The 15,428-nt window shown below is 41.0% G+C and overlaps 1 long non-coding RNA gene across 3 annotated transcripts in view; it reads left to right on the forward strand.

Annotated features, from left to right (window-relative positions):
- Nucleotides 1,099-15,428, forward strand: part of LOC102163798 — a 64,021-nt gene continuing 49,691 nt past the window's right edge. For all 3 annotated transcript variants that reach the window (XR_002340518.1, XR_002340517.1, XR_002340516.1), the window contains exons 1-2: nt 1,099-1,396; nt 6,637-6,943. This is a non-coding gene — a long non-coding RNA (uncharacterized LOC102163798). The remainder of the gene's footprint in view (nt 1,397-6,636; nt 6,944-15,428) is intronic.

The following is a 15,428-nucleotide window of genomic DNA, read 5'->3' on the forward strand; positions in this document are numbered from 1 at the left end:
ATATTTTAGGCTTTATGAGTCACACAGACTTTAGGAACTGCTCAATTCTGCCAGGTAATGCAAAAGCAGCCAGAGACAATCGGTAAACAAGTAAGTGTGGCCATGTTCCAGTGAATATCTATTTACAGCACACAGAGGACCAGATTTGGCCCACAGGCCATCTCTGCCAACCAATTGAGAAAGCATAGAGTTATTTTGGTAAATCGGCAATATAGCTATGTTGCTGATTTCTGACATGTAGGACCTGCTCCATAAAGGCTTCTCTAGCCATTTGGTCTTTATGGCTCTCATGACTCAAAAAGTGTATTCATTCATTCAACAATTTTTTTTTTTTTTTTGGTGCCTTCTCTGAGCCAGGATCTATTCTTGTCACCAGCATACAACAATGAACACGACGCAGTGCCTGCTTCTTCAGATGTTACGCTGGGGAGGTGAGGAAGGAAGCATGGAGAAAGAGAGGAAAAGAATGAAAGAAGTTATCAGCTCATGACAAATACTATGCAGAGAATAACTAGACTGCTATGGGAATAAAAAATGATAGGATAGACATTTTGATAGGGTGTTTAGAGACAACGTCTCAGAGTAGGTGACATTTATCTGAAATCTGAATGAAGAGAAAGTCCTCCTTGCCAAGATGAGGGGAAGCATTCCACACAGAGTAAATTGTGAGAGTGGATGTCCAAGAGTAGGATTGAGCTTTGCCTGATCACAGAAAAAAAAAGAGCAGTGTGTCTGAGCTCAGGGACCAGAGGAGGATGAGAGAGGGCAGGACAGAGCCAGGCAGCGGTCACATCATGGAGATCAGCACTCTCCAATTGAAATAGAATGCAAGTCACCATGCATAATTTAAAATTTTCTAGTAGCTCTGTATATATTGAAAAATGAGTGGACGTTCCCATCATGGCACAGCAGAAATGAATCCAACTAGGAACCATGAGGTTGCAGGTTCAATCTCTGGCCTTGCTCAGATAGTTAACGATCTGGCATTGCCCTGAGCTGTAGTGTAGGTCACAGATGTGGCTCGGATCCTTGTTGCTGTGGCTGTGGTGTAGGCTGGCAGCTGCAGCTCTGATTCGGCCCCTAGCCTGGGAACCTCCATATGCTGTGGGTATGGCCCTAAAGAGAAAAAGAAAAATGAATGAAACTAATTTTAGTAATAGATTTTACTTAACCCAACATATCTAAACATTGTCATTTCAATATGTAATCAATATAAAGACTTTTGAGATACATTCCATTTCACAAAGAATTTTTTTTCATACAGAGTCTTCAAAATCTGGTCTATATTTTATACTTACAGCACATCCCTTTGTGGAGAAGGCCCATCTCAAGTGCTCAACAGCTGCGTGTGGCCAGCGGCTCCAGATTTGTCAGCGCAGATTTAGAAGTTTGTAAGGTAAGGTAAAGAGTTTGGATTTTTACTCCAAGCCATTAAAAGATTTGAGCAGGAGAGTGATATGATCTGATTTACATTTTTAAAAGATCATTCCTTGGGGACTGCTTTGTGGGGAATGGATTATATGGGGGCTGCAGGAGGAGAAAATGGAAGTGAGGGGAGCAGCGTGTAAGTTATTGCCCTGGTGCAGATAAGGGAGGGTAGTGGCTTGAATTGGAGTGATGGAGGTGAATCAAGGGATGGAGAGACTAGGTTGAGTGTACTTATTCCAGCTTGGCATGATGTGCAGGCTAAAGGGCTATGGATTATGGTGTTGGAGTCAACACCGGCACCTGTACATATAATGGACTGTCTGCCACACTCACAGAAATTACGCAGATGTTCAAAATGACCTGTTATTCCACCATACTGAATAATGCCATGAGGACTCTTTTAGTCTTGGCTGAAAGGTTCCTAGTACCAGGTTCAACAAGCATGATTCATGCAGAGAAAAGAGGATAAAAACACAGGGTGGCCTATATTTTATATTATATATAAGAGGTAATTGTAGACTTTATTAGCACAGGTCTAGAAATGTTATTCCCACTTCAGGCCCACTAGGGAAGCCTAAATTTCTTAGAATCCCACCCCTGCTACCTTACCTGACCCCACTTCAGCTCTGCCCAAGTCACTGCAAACACTTCCCATCCTTATTTAACTGCCTCCAAAGAGGCAGCAGGAAGCAAATATCCAAGCCCATCTCCACTCTCAGCTGCTGCCTTGGCCCTGTCCGTCAGCCAGGGAACCTCAAGGGGAGATAGGACTACACAGGCAGAAAGACAAGGGACCACTCAGAGAAACTTCTGGGCAGTTGTGGAAGCAGACAAGTCAGGAGGAAGCTAGGAAAGCAGGCAAAGCAGAAGCCGGGAACAGACCTAAATAGTCCACAGAGCAAGAGGTCTCATGTTTACAGAACTCTTTACCATCTGCTGCATGCTTTCCTATATTCACTCCATTTCATCTTTGGGAAGACCCTTAAGGTAGGCATTTTTTAGAACATTTTCAGGAAAGGAAATTGAGCCTGATTCATTTGTCTGAAATCACACAGCCTGCAAGGTATGAAGCCAGGGGCTGCAAGTCAATCTCTCACTCCCATGAATACCCAGGCCAAAGTAGGAGTGAGTCCATGGGACCATGCTGGGGAGCCAGTCATGACTGTCCAGCTGTGAAACAGGCAAGGCATACACACCAAGGCTCAATCTTCCTCCTTCAGCAGGGAAGTCATTTAGGTCATGCCCTGTGGACACTAGGCATCTTTTCTTCATTTGTGTCCCCTCATATTTGCGTTTCAGACAGTGCATTTCAATAAATGCAATGCTGCTCTGGACCAAGGATATCGGTAGCATCTGGGACCAGTCCTAGCGTGGGGAATCTGGCCAGGGCAGGATGGAAAATGTTTTCCGTAAAGGTTTATTTAAATATTTCCAAGTTAAGTTGACTAACCTTGAAATGCCTCAGAAAGACAATCAAAAAACCAAATGCCTAAAAGTAAAAAAACAGCTAAGGTACATGAGCTGTTTATTTCCCTTTATTTGTATTTCTGGTCTAAACCCAAATAGAAAAACATATTTATACAGACTTGCCCTCCCTTGTCTCCATCACAGAAGTGCCATAGGAATATAAATTAAGATTAACCAATGCAGCATTTACTATGTGTGAGGCAAGAATCTAAATGTTTTGCTTTTAATCCTATAACAACTGTACAAGGAAGGGTCCCACAGTTATTTCCATTTGTGAGAAAAAGAAAGAGGACGTAGAGGAGGAGGAGGGCATTTATTGAACACCTACTATGGACTATTCATGGAACGGAGTATCTTATACATTTAAGTTGTCTACTGAGTGTTCCCACAATGCCATGGGGCACTGCAATCCACATTTTACATGTGAATAAGCAGAGTCAGAGAGGTAAGTAACTTGCCAGAGTTAACAGTTGTATGTGGTGGAAGCAGGATTCAAACCCAGGTTATTCTAGTATGCTCTACTAAGGCTGCAAGAGATCTTTGTTATTAGAGGTCTCCTATAAAACAACCCTGTGAGGTAGAACTAGCGGACCCAGTTATGTTTCAATGTATGTGCAGCATGTCTGCTCTCATTGTCTTTTCATGACTCTGGCTCATGACTCTGTGAGCTTGGCCCGAGCCATCTACCTAATGCAACAATCCCATTCCTTAGGCACTTGACATTCATTTTATAAAAATGGAAATGGAGGCTCAGATAGTTAACGCGACAGAGATAAAAAGCATCCAATCTTAGTAAAATGAAACATATGCTACTGTAAATTGCCTACCAAGTAGAAATGAATGAAAATTGCAAAAAAAAAAAAAGTCAAAGCCAAACCTAAAGAGCTGTAGACATCTCAACCTCAAAGATACTTACGCTACTTCCCCTCCCACCCTACTCCCCCCAAAAAAGGAAGAGGGAGGGAAGGAGGAAGGAAGGGAGGAAGGAACGGAAGGAGGAAGGAAGGGAGATCATTTATCAAGTTATTGACTCAGGATTAAGACAAGACAGGTTGGGCGGACAACTCAAACCATATTTCAAGTAAGAGAGAGTCAACCAAACTCTCAAGATGCTCTGCCAAACATATATACCCTCATTCAATGGAAAAAACCAGGTGAAACTGATGACAAACAGGCTCCAAAGTGTCCTCCTTATTAGCTTAAAATTTAAAAAAAAAATCTTTTTAAGAGCCATTGGGTATGCAAGAAGTCTTTCTAAAAACTTTTCATTATAGTTGATTTACAATGTTGTGTCAGTTTGAAGAAGTGTTTGGAGGGGGTCTCCAGTGATCCTCACCCCAGTTTAAAAAAAGAAAGAAATATTTCTAACGTGAATTTTCTTGAAAACAGAAATCTCATTTGTCAAATGGCATCACCCAGAGGTGCAAATGTGACTCTTCCTTTGCAAATTGTATATCATTTTTGAATGAGGTTATGAAACGGGAAATTTCCTAAACTGAAAAGAAAATGGAAGGAAAAGAAGAGAGCGAGGGAGGGAAGAAATAAATGGGCCAAACAGCACTTGTTCTCCCTAATAGGGACCTTTCTGAATCTCCAAGGGACAGATTAACATTTGTCTTGTCCTGAGCCGGAGCTTAGGCAAGGGCAGAGAGTTGGGGGAAGCAAGAACCCCGTGCAGGGCCTTTTGCCTGATTCTGTTCCTTTCAGCTCTAGGGCAGGGCCACCTCGTAAGTAAGATGCTCCCATCTTCTCTGCATCCTGCCCTTTTCTCTTTTTCAACCCCAGCACAAATACATGTATTGAGTTCTTATGCCAGAAACCAATGGACACTTTCTTACACCTCATCATATTCTTTCATTCCTTTATTCATCAAATACTTTCAACTCCTGATTTGTACCAGCCACGATGCTGGGAACTGGGGATACTGTGATGAACAAGACAGAATTTAATGGAGCTGGGGTGTGAACCGGGGCATCTTCCATTTACTCTGCCTTCGCTTCCAAAAGCACATGGTCGAGTTTCATATGTAGGAGTTCCCATCATAGCTCAGCAGGCTAAGAATCTGACTGGTATCCGTGAGGATACGGGTTCAATTCCTGGCCTTACTCAGTGGGTTAAGGATCCAGCATTGCCGTGAGCCGCAGTGGTATAGGTCTCAGATGCGGCTTGAATCCTGTGTGGCTGTGGCGTAGGCCAGTGGCTGTAGCTCCAATTCGACCCCTGGCCTGGGAACTTCCATATGCCACGGGTGCAGCCCTAAAAGAAAAAAATAAAAGAGTCTTATATGTATAACTGATCTACTTTGCTGTATGCCTGAAATTAACACAACTTTGTAAGTCAACTATATTCCAAAAAAAAAATATTAAAAAAAGAAGATTGTTTTAAGGAAAGGCACATGGTCAAGAGCCAGAGGGCAGTTGCTACTCTCTTTCTTCGGGAATCAAACAAGATATAAAAACCCTCATTTTGGGTGCAGACTGGGCATTTTGCCTTCATACTCTCCTCAAGAAACCATTTACTCTGACATTTATTCATAAATCCATTTACTCACTCAACCAACATTAATTAAAATATATTAAGTGCCAAAGAACAGTATAATGTAGCATATCGTATGCAACCTCCAGGGCCAGGCTCACTAGACTTCTTACTGGCCTCTCTAAGCCTTCATTTCCTCCAGTGGAAAAGGAGGCTTATACCAGGACCTCCTTCACAGACGTGTGAAGGAGAGTTTAATACCATCATCGCACACAGAGCACCTAACACACTCAGTAAAATGGTAGTTGTCGCTGTGAACTGTCATGTGCCATACACATAATCAGACAAATCAGAAAATCAGACAAAATGTCCAAAAGAACCTTGAGGGGACAAACACTGCACCCAGACCCAAACAGGGGGAGCACAGTGTATCTGGCAAGCCTGGTATGTCTCTCATCAATTCAGCCGTTAGGAGTGAGTGTGAGATACTGCAGAAGAGGCCAGCTCACTTGCACACATGTGAAGGTGGAATAGCTCCAGAAGCCTTGAGCTCTCCAGCTCGTAGCCACCTCATTTTTTGCCTGAGTGAACATATTACATATAATTGATCACACCTCAGAGCCCATACCTGAGAAAGCTGTTAGTTCAATTAGTCACCTTGTCTGCTTGCATAAAACAAACCCGACTCCCATAAGCTGGCTGGAGCATCCATTCATCTTGAGATACAGTGTTTTGTGTGTATCTGATGGTCCTAAAAGAAGTAGCCTGAGCACATCCCTGAACCAAGAAGCGGGCGAGGAGACCACTTGTCCACAAAGAGCTTTAGAAAAATAGGTTCACAATGAACAACCAGGAGGGGCAGGTTTTAGGAGCAGGGAATGAACTTCTTTCTCCAGGGTGTGTATTTTTTTCAGCTTGTAAGGAGAAAAGTTAGCAAATGACATTGCCCAGAAAAAGAACTGTTGCATAAGGAAACTGAAAGAGAATGCCAGTGTGCCAAGTAAGACGGGCTTTATCTCTAGCTCTGGATCAGATAGAACAGTAGGGGAGGAGAGGTGAAAGCTGGTAGCAGGAAGTGATCACAGATAAATGACTCTTGAGGTTGGGAGAGGAGTCTAGAAAGCACAGGCCAGAATTTGTTGGCCTCCTCCCATAGGCAGTACCTGTGGGCTTGCACTACAGAGGGCACCTTTGCAGAGGGTTATTCATTCTTTCATCTAATCATTTATATTTCATTCATTGATTTGTTTATCTTTGTCTTTTTAGGGCCACACCCACTAGGAGTTGAATCAGAGCTGCAGCAACCAGCCTACACCACAGCCACAGCAATGCGGGATCTGAGCCACATCTGAGTCCCTGTCAGTGGAAATGCAGTGTGTTCCAAGCTGAGGCTTTCAGAGATGGCAAGTTCCCTACATGCTCGCTCATGTCCTTCTCATTCATCGTGACCCGAGCATGATGTAAGTCTCAGAATAAGACTCCGTGGAGCAGACCTGAACCCCACCAACAGCCTGAAACCAAGCTCAGCCAAGCCCAGCAACGCATCACAGAGACGTAGTTGACTCACACACCTGTAAGTAAGAAATAAAATGTGTTGTTTTCTACTGTTGGTTATACAGCATCATTGCAGGAAAACCTGCCTAAGTCCCAAAGTAAAGATACTTCACAGAATACCTAGAGGAATTCAACTCAATAGGTAATTGCACTTTAATTCCTTATACCCAGAGGCAAGTGGACCAGTTAAAAAACTTCCTTCACTCAGTACTGAATGAAGGAGTTCCCGTCGTGGCTCAGTAGTATCGAACCCTGCTAGTATCCATGAGAACTCAGGTTCAATCCCTAGCCTTGCTCAATGGGTTAAGGATCCGGTGCTGCCGTGAGCTGTGGTGTAGGTCACAGACGTGGCTCAAATCCAGCATTGCTGTGGCTGTGGTGTAGGCCATCAGTTGTAGCTCCAACTCAACCCCTAGGCTGGGAAATTCCATATGCTGCAGGTTCTGCCATAAAAAGACAAAAAAAAAAAAAAAAAAAAAAAAAAAAAGAATGAATATGGCCTGTATCTGACTGACAGTGCCACTCATTATATAAGTAATGTGAAGTCCAAAAATCAGGATGATACATCCATGGGCGCCAAGCCCCGGATAACTATTTACAGGTGTCAGTCACTTCTTTTTTTTCTTTTTTTTTTTTTAGATTTTTCATCTGTTTTATTGTGGCATAATTTATGTTTAATAAAAATACCTCCATTTTAACTGCAGAGATCAAAGAATTTTAACAAATGTATTCTGTCATGTAACCATCAGCACAATGAAGAAATAGAAGATTTCCTTACCCCAAATTCTCCTCCCCCAGCACCTGACCCTCGACAAACCTTGATCTCTCTGCTTTCTGTCGTGAGGATTTTGCCTTTTCAGAATTTGATATACAGTCAGATTTAAGCAGTCTTCTGGGCCTTGTTTATTTCAACCTGTGTAATGATTCGAGATTTGTGCATGTTGTTGTTGGAGTAGGAGTCTGTTTCTTTTCTTCCCTTTTTTTTTTGTTTTTTGTGGGTTTTTTTTGCAGTAATAGTCCATCGTATTGATATAATGATACAGTATGTTTATCCGTGAACAAGTTGATTTGGGTTTTTTCAGTCTGGGGCTGTTATTTTAAAAGCTGACTTATGAATGAAATACGCATTTTTTTGTGTACACGTTTTCATTGTCCTTTGGAAGATTTCTAAAATTGGGGATGTTGGGTCATGCGGTAGAGTGTATATTTATATAGAAATTGCCAAACCGCTTTCTAAACTGGTTGTCTCATGCATCCCACACCAATATTTGAGAGTTATAATTACTCCATACTCTTATTGTCACTTGGCATTGTCAATCTTTTCGATTTTAGCCGTTCTCGTGGGTGTGTAGTGGTACACTGTCACGGTTTTAATTGGTATTTCTGTGATGACCAATGATGTTGAATATCTTTTTGTGTATTTTTATGATATTCAGATATGTTTTTTAGGTAAATATATGTTCAAATCCTTTTAAAATCCATTTATTCCTTTCTTGCCTTGCAGGAATTATTTATATTGATATAACTTTACAAATATTTTTGCAAGAATTATTTATAGGTATAGCTTTTTAAATATTTTCTCCCAAACCGTGGTTTGCTTTTTTTTTTTAGTTTCTTAACATCTTTCAAAAACGTGACTTTTTGGAGTTCCCGTCGTGGCTCAGTGGTTAATGAACCTGACTAGGAACCATGAGGTTGCGGGTTTGATCCGCGGCCTTGCTCAGTGGGTTAAGTATCCGGCGTTTCCATGAGCTGTAGTGTAGGTCGCACAAGTGGCTTGGATCCCGCATTGCTGTGGCTCTGGCGTGGGCCGGTGGCTACAGCTCTGATTCTACCCCTAGCCTGGGAACCTCCATGTGCCGTGGGTGCGGCCTAAAAAGGCAAAAAAAGACCAAAAGTGGCCCAAGAAAATGGCAAAAAGACCCAAAAAAAAAAAAGTGACTTTTTTTAAATTAATTTTTTTTTCAGCTGTACAGCATGGGGGCCAAGTTACACCTACATGTATACATTTTTTTTCCACCCTTTGTTCTGTCTCAATATAAGTATCTAGACAGAGTTCTCGATGCTACACAGCAGGATCTCATTGTAAATCCATTCCAAGTTGTATCTGATAACCCTAAGCTCCAGATCCCTCCCACTCCCTCCCTCTCCCCCCCGGGTGGCCACAAGTCTGTTCTCCAAGTCTATGATTTTCTTTTCTGTAGAAATGTTCATTGGTGTTGTACATTAGATTCCAGTTATAAGTATATCATATGATATTTGTCTTTGTCTTTCTGACTTATTTCACTCAGTATGAGAGTCTTTAGTTTCATCCATGTTGCTGCAAATGGCATTATGTCATTCTTTTTTATGGCTAAGTAGTATTCCATTGTGTATATATACCACATCTTCCAAATCCAATCATCTGTCAATGGACATTTAGGTTGTTTCCATGTTTTGGCTATTGTGAATAATGCTTCAATGAACATGCGAGTGCATATGTCTTTTTCGAGGGAAGTTTTGTCTGGGTATATGCCCAAAAGTGGGATTGCGGGGTCATATGGAAGTTCTATGTATATATTTCTAAGGTATCTCCAAACTGTTCTCCATAGTGATTATACCAGCTTACATTCCCACCAGCAGTGCAGGAGGGTTCCCTTTTCTCCACACCCCCTCCAGCACTTGTTATTTGTGGATTTATTAATGATGGCCATTCTGACTGATGTGAGGTGGTATCTCATGGTAGTTTTGATTTGCATTTCTCTTATAATTGGTGATGTTGAGCATTTTTTCATGTGCTTGTTGGTCATCTGTACATATTCCTTGGAAAAATGTCTCTTCAGGTCTTTTGCCCATTTTTCCATTGATTGATTGGTTTTTTTGTTGTTGAGTTGTATAAGTTGCTTACATATTTCAGAGATTAAGCCCTTGTCCATTGCATTGTTTGAAACTGTTTTCTCGCATTCTGTAAGTTGTCTTTTCGTTTTCTTTTTGGTTTCCTTTGCTGTGCAAAAGCTTGTCAGTTTGATTAGGTCCCATGGCTTTATTTTTGCTCTTATTTCTGTTGCCTTGGGAGACTGACCTGAGAAAATATTCATGAGGTTGATGTCAGAGAGTGTTTTGCCTATGTTCTCTTCTAGGAGTTTGATGGTGTCTTGTCTTATATTTAAGTCTTTCAGCCATTTGGAGTTTCTTTTTGTGCATGGTGTGAGGGTGTGTTCTAGTTTCATTGCTTTGCATGCAGCTGTCCAGGCTTCCCAGCAATGCTTGCTGAATAGGCTTTCTTTTTCCCATTTTATGTTCTTGCCTCCTTTGTCAAAGATTAACTGACCATAGGTGTCAGGGTTTATTTCTGGGTTCTCTATTCTGTTCCATTGGTCTGTCTGTCTGTTTTGATACAAGTACCACACTGTTTTGATGACTGTGGCTTTGTAGTATTTCTTGAAGTCTGGGAGAGTTATGCCTCCTGCTTGGTTTTTGTTTCTCAGGATTGTTTTGGCAATTCTGGGTCTTTTGTGGTTCCGTATAAATTTTTGGATTGTTTGTTCTAGTTCTGTGAAAGATGTCATGGGTAATTTGATAGGGATTGCACTGAATCTGTAGATTGCTTTACCCAAAGCATACTTACCCAAAGCGTACTACCCAGTATGACCATTTTTACAACATTAATTTTTCCAATCCAGGAATATGGAATACCTTCCCATTTCTTTACATCTTCTTTAATTTCTTTGATTAAAGTTTTATAGTTCTTGGCATATAAGTCCTTTACCTCCTTGGTCAGGTGTATTCTTAGGTATTTGATTTTTTGGGATGAAATTTTAAAAGCTATTGTATTTTTGCATTCATTTTCTAATATTTCATTGTTGGTGTACAGAAATGCAACTAATTTCTGAATGTTAATTTTATATCCTGCTAGTTTGCTGAATTTATTAATCAGTTCAAGTAGTTTTTGGGTTGAGTCCTTAGGGTTTTCTATGTATAGTATCATGTCATCTGCATACAGTGACAGTTTTATCTTTTCTCTTCCTATTTGGATGCCTTTTATTTCTTTTGTTTGTCTAATTGCTGTGGCTAGGACGTCCAAAACTATGTTGAAGAGCAGTGATGAGAGTGGGCATCCCTGTCTTGTTCCAGATTTGAGTGAGAAGGCTTTCAATTCTTCTCCATTGAGTATTATATTTGCTAGGAGTTTGTCATAAATGGCTTTGATTATGTTCAGGAATCTTCCCTCTATACCCACTTTGGCGAGGGTCTCGATCATGAATGGATGTTGGACTTTGTCAGATGCTTTTTCTGCATCAATTGAGATGATCATATGGTTTTTGATTTTTCTTTTGTTAATGTGATATATGACGTAGGTTGATTTGCGTATGTTGAACCATCCATGTGAACCTGGGGTGAACCCTACCTGGTCATGATGTATGATCTTTTTGATATGTTGTTGGATTTGGTTGGCTAAAATTTTGTTGAGAATTTTTGTGTCTATATTCATCAAAGATATTGGCCGATGGTTTTCTTTTTTGGTGGTATCTCTGTCTGGTTTTGCAATTAGGGTGATGGTGGCCTCATAGAATGTCTTTGGGAGTGTTCCTTCTTCTTCAACGTTTTGAAAAAGTTTAAGGAGGATGGGCACCAGATCCTCTTTATATGTTTGGTAGAATTCGCCTGTGAAGCTGTCTGGTGCTGTACTTTTATTTGAAGGGAGTGTTTTTATGACATACTCAATTTCATTTCTAGTGATTGGTCTTTTCAGTTGGTCTGTTTATTCTTGATTCAGTTTTGGCAGGCTGTAAGATTCTAGAAAACTGTCCATTTCTTCCAGATTGTCAAATTTGTTGGCATATAGTTGTTCATAGTATTCTCTTGTGGTATTTTGTAGTTCTGCAGTATCTGTTGTGATTTCTCCGTTTTCATTTCTAATTTTGTTTATTTGGGTTCTTTCTCTCCTCTTCTTAGTGAGTCTAGCCAGGGGTTTGTCAATTTTGTTCACCTTTTCAAAGAACCAGCTCTTGGTTTTATTAATTTTCTCTATTGTTTTTTGAATCTCTATTTTATTTATTTCCTCTTTGATCTTTATGATTTCCTTCCTTCTGATGATTTTAGGTCTTTTTTATTATTCTTTTTCTAATTCATTTAGGTGGTGGGTTAGGTTGTCAATTTGAGATCTTTCTTCTTTTTTGAGGAAGGCCTGTGTTGTTATGAATTTCCCTCCGAGCACTGCTTTTGTGGCATCCCATAGATTTTGAGAGGTTGTGTCTTCATTATTGTTTGTCTCAAGGTATTTTTTAATTTCCTTCTTGATTTCCTCATTGACCCATTGTTTTTTAGTAGCATGTTGTTTAGTCTCCATGTAGTAGGTTTTTTCTCATTTCTTTTCCTGTGGTTGATTTCTATTTTATGCCATTGTGGTCAGAGAAGATACTTAAGATAATTTCTATGCTCCTAAATTTGTTGAGGTTCGCTTTGTGTCCCAATATGTGGTCGATTCTTGAGAATGTTCCATGAGCATTTGAGAAGAATGTGTATTCTGATGTTTTTGGATGTAGTGTCCTGAAGATGTCAATTAAGTCTAACTTTTCTATTGTTTCCTTTAGGATCTCTGTTGCTTTATTGGTTTTCTGTCTAGAGGATCTGTCCATTGGTGTGAGTGGGGTATTAAAGTCTCCTACTATGATTGTATTCCCATCAATTTCTCCTTTCATGTCTGTTAATATTTGTTGTATGTATCTGGGTGCTCCTGTATTTGGGGCATATATGTTGATGATAGTAATATCCTCTTCTTGGATGGATCCCTTAATCATTAAATAGTGTCCCTCATTGTCTTTCTTTATGTTTTTGTTTTAAAGTCTATTTTGTCTGATATGAGTATTGCAACTCCTGCTTTCTTGTCATGTCTATTGACATGAAATATTTTTTCCCACCCCTTCACTTTCAATCTATATGTGTCCTTTGTCCTAAGGTGAGTTTCTTGTAGGCAGCAGATTGAAGGTTTTTGCTTTTTTATCCACTCAGCCACTCTGTGTCTTTTGATTGGAGCATTCAGTCCATTGACATTTAAGGTGGTAATTGATAGATGATTATTTGTGGCCATTTTAAACCTCGTGTTCCAGTTGATTCTATGATTCTCCATTCTTCCTTTCTTTTTTTGGTTGGAAGGTCTCTGATTATTTTCTGCTTGAGTGTTTTTCTTTTCATTTTTGTGAATGTAGTGTTTGGTTTTGATTTGTGGTTGCCCTGTTTTTTAAGTATGTGTGTGTTTTAGCCTTATGGTCCTGTAGGTTCAAGCACTTCATTACTATACTAAAATTAAGAAGAGAAACAAAATCAAAAACAAAAAAAAAGAAAAGAAAAAAATTTTTTAAAAAGAGTCTATTTATTTCCTTACTTCCCTTGCCCACATTTTATGGTTTTGCTGACTCTTTTTTTCTTTTTAATTTTATTTTGTTTTAAACATGTTCATGATTAAATCTATATGCTGGCTTATTTGAGTGACTGCTCTCTGATTGTGGTTTCCTCAATCCTAGTTCTTCCTCTTTTTTTTTTTTTCTTTTTCTTCCCTTTCTTTCTTCCTTTCCTTTTGGTTTAGAGAAGCTCTTTCAATATTTCTTTTAGCCTGGGTTTTATATTGCTGTATTCTTTTAGCTTTTATTTGTTGGAAAAAAATTTATTTCCTTCTATTTTAAACGATATTCTTGCTGGATAGAGTATTCTAGGTTGCATATTTTTTTCCTTTTAGCACTTTAAATATCTCTTGCCATTCCCTCCTGGCCTGTAGAGAAATGAGCTGATAACCTTATGGGGGTTCCCTTATAGGTAACATTTTGCTTTTCTCTTGCTGTCTTTAGGATCCTCTCTTTATCATTAACTTTTGCCTTTCTTTGTTTTGTTTTGTTTTTTTTTGTTGTTGTTTTTTTTTGCCTTTTCTAGGGCTGCTCCCATGGCATATGGAGGTTCCCAGGCTAGGGGTTGAATTGGAGCTATAGCCACCAGCCTACACCACAGCCACAGCAACGCAGGATCTGAGCCATGTTTGCAACCTATACCACAGCTCACAGCAACGCCGGATCCTTAACCCACTGAGCAAGGCCAGGGATTGAACCCACAACCTCATGGTTCCTAGTTAGATTTGTTAACCACTGAGCCACAATGGGAACTCCCAACATTTGCCATTTTTATTATAATGTGTCTTGGTGTGGGTCTATTTGGGTTCAACTTGTTTGGGGCCCTCTGTGCTTCCTGTATCTTGAAATCAGTACCCTTTAGATTTGGAAAGTTTCCAGCGATAATTTCTTCAAATGTATTTTCCACCCCCTTATCTTTTTCTACTCCTTCTGGAATTCCTATTATGCATAGATTGGCCCACTTTATATTATCCCATAGGTCTCTTTTATTGCTTTCATGTTTTTTCATTTCGTTTTCTGTCTGCTGTCCTGTTTGGGTGATTTCCATTATTCTATCTTCCATATCACTAATTTGTTCTTCTGCATTATTCATTCCGGTTTTTACTGCCCTTAGTTCAGTTTGTATCTCTGCAAATGAATTTTCTAGTTTTTCTTGGCTCCTTCTTACATTTTCTAGTTCTTTCTGAGGGCATCTGCATTACTGTTCACATCTCTTAATTCCTTCAGTATTTTCACTATTTCCATTTTGAACTCCAAGTCTGTCAGACTGCAGAGGTCTGTTTCATTGTTGACTGCTTTAGGTGAGTTCTTCTGTTGGTTTAACTGGGGGTGGTTTCTCAGCTTCTTCATCTTGCTTGTTATTTTCTTTTTCTTGGTGGAGTTGTGCTCCCCATGGCCAGACACGGTTTGCCTTGGCACTGTTGTGGAATGTTTCCCAAGGGCTGGTGTTGTTGGCCAGTCTTCTTTGAGGCAGTGTGGCTTTTCCTGAGGGTGGGCAGGGCTGACAGGGTCTCTCTGAAGCAAAGGAGGACTTCCTGAGGGCAGACAGGACTGGGAAGTCTGCACCACGATGGAAGCAGATTTCTCGCAGCCAGGCAGAGCTTGCTCTGGTGTTTCTGGGCTGTGCGGATCTTCCAGGGGGCTGGCGGTGCTGGACAGCTGTTCCACAGGAGTTCTACCCCCCACGAGGGCAGGAGTGGCTAGCTGGGCCACTGAGAACCCAAGGGGCTCATCCCCATGGCAGCCAGACTGCCCTGCAATGGAGGCAGATTTTGCACTGCTGGGCCAAGCTTGTTCTAGCTTTTCTGGGCTGCAGGCCTTTTCCAGGGGGCTGGCGGTGCTGGGCAGCTGTTCCATGGGAGTGCAGCACCCCCTGAGGGTGGGAGCGGCCAGCTGAGCCGCCGAGAACCCAAGGGGCTCATCCCCATGGCAGCCAGAATTGGCAGGTCCGCCCTGCAATGGAGGCAGATTTTGCAAGACTAGGCCAAGCTTGCTCTAGCTTTTCTGGGTTACAGGCCTTTTCCAGGGGGCTGGCGGTGCTGGGTGCTGCTCCACAGGGGTGTAGCCCCTCCAGAGGGGCAGGCAAGCCAGGGCAGGGAAAGCCCCTGCGGTGTTCAGCTTCCC

This window comes from Sus scrofa, chromosome 18 (assembly GCF_000003025.6).
Source record: "Sus scrofa isolate TJ Tabasco breed Duroc chromosome 18, Sscrofa11.1, whole genome shotgun sequence".
NCBI lineage: Eukaryota > Metazoa > Chordata > Mammalia > Artiodactyla > Suidae > Sus > Sus scrofa.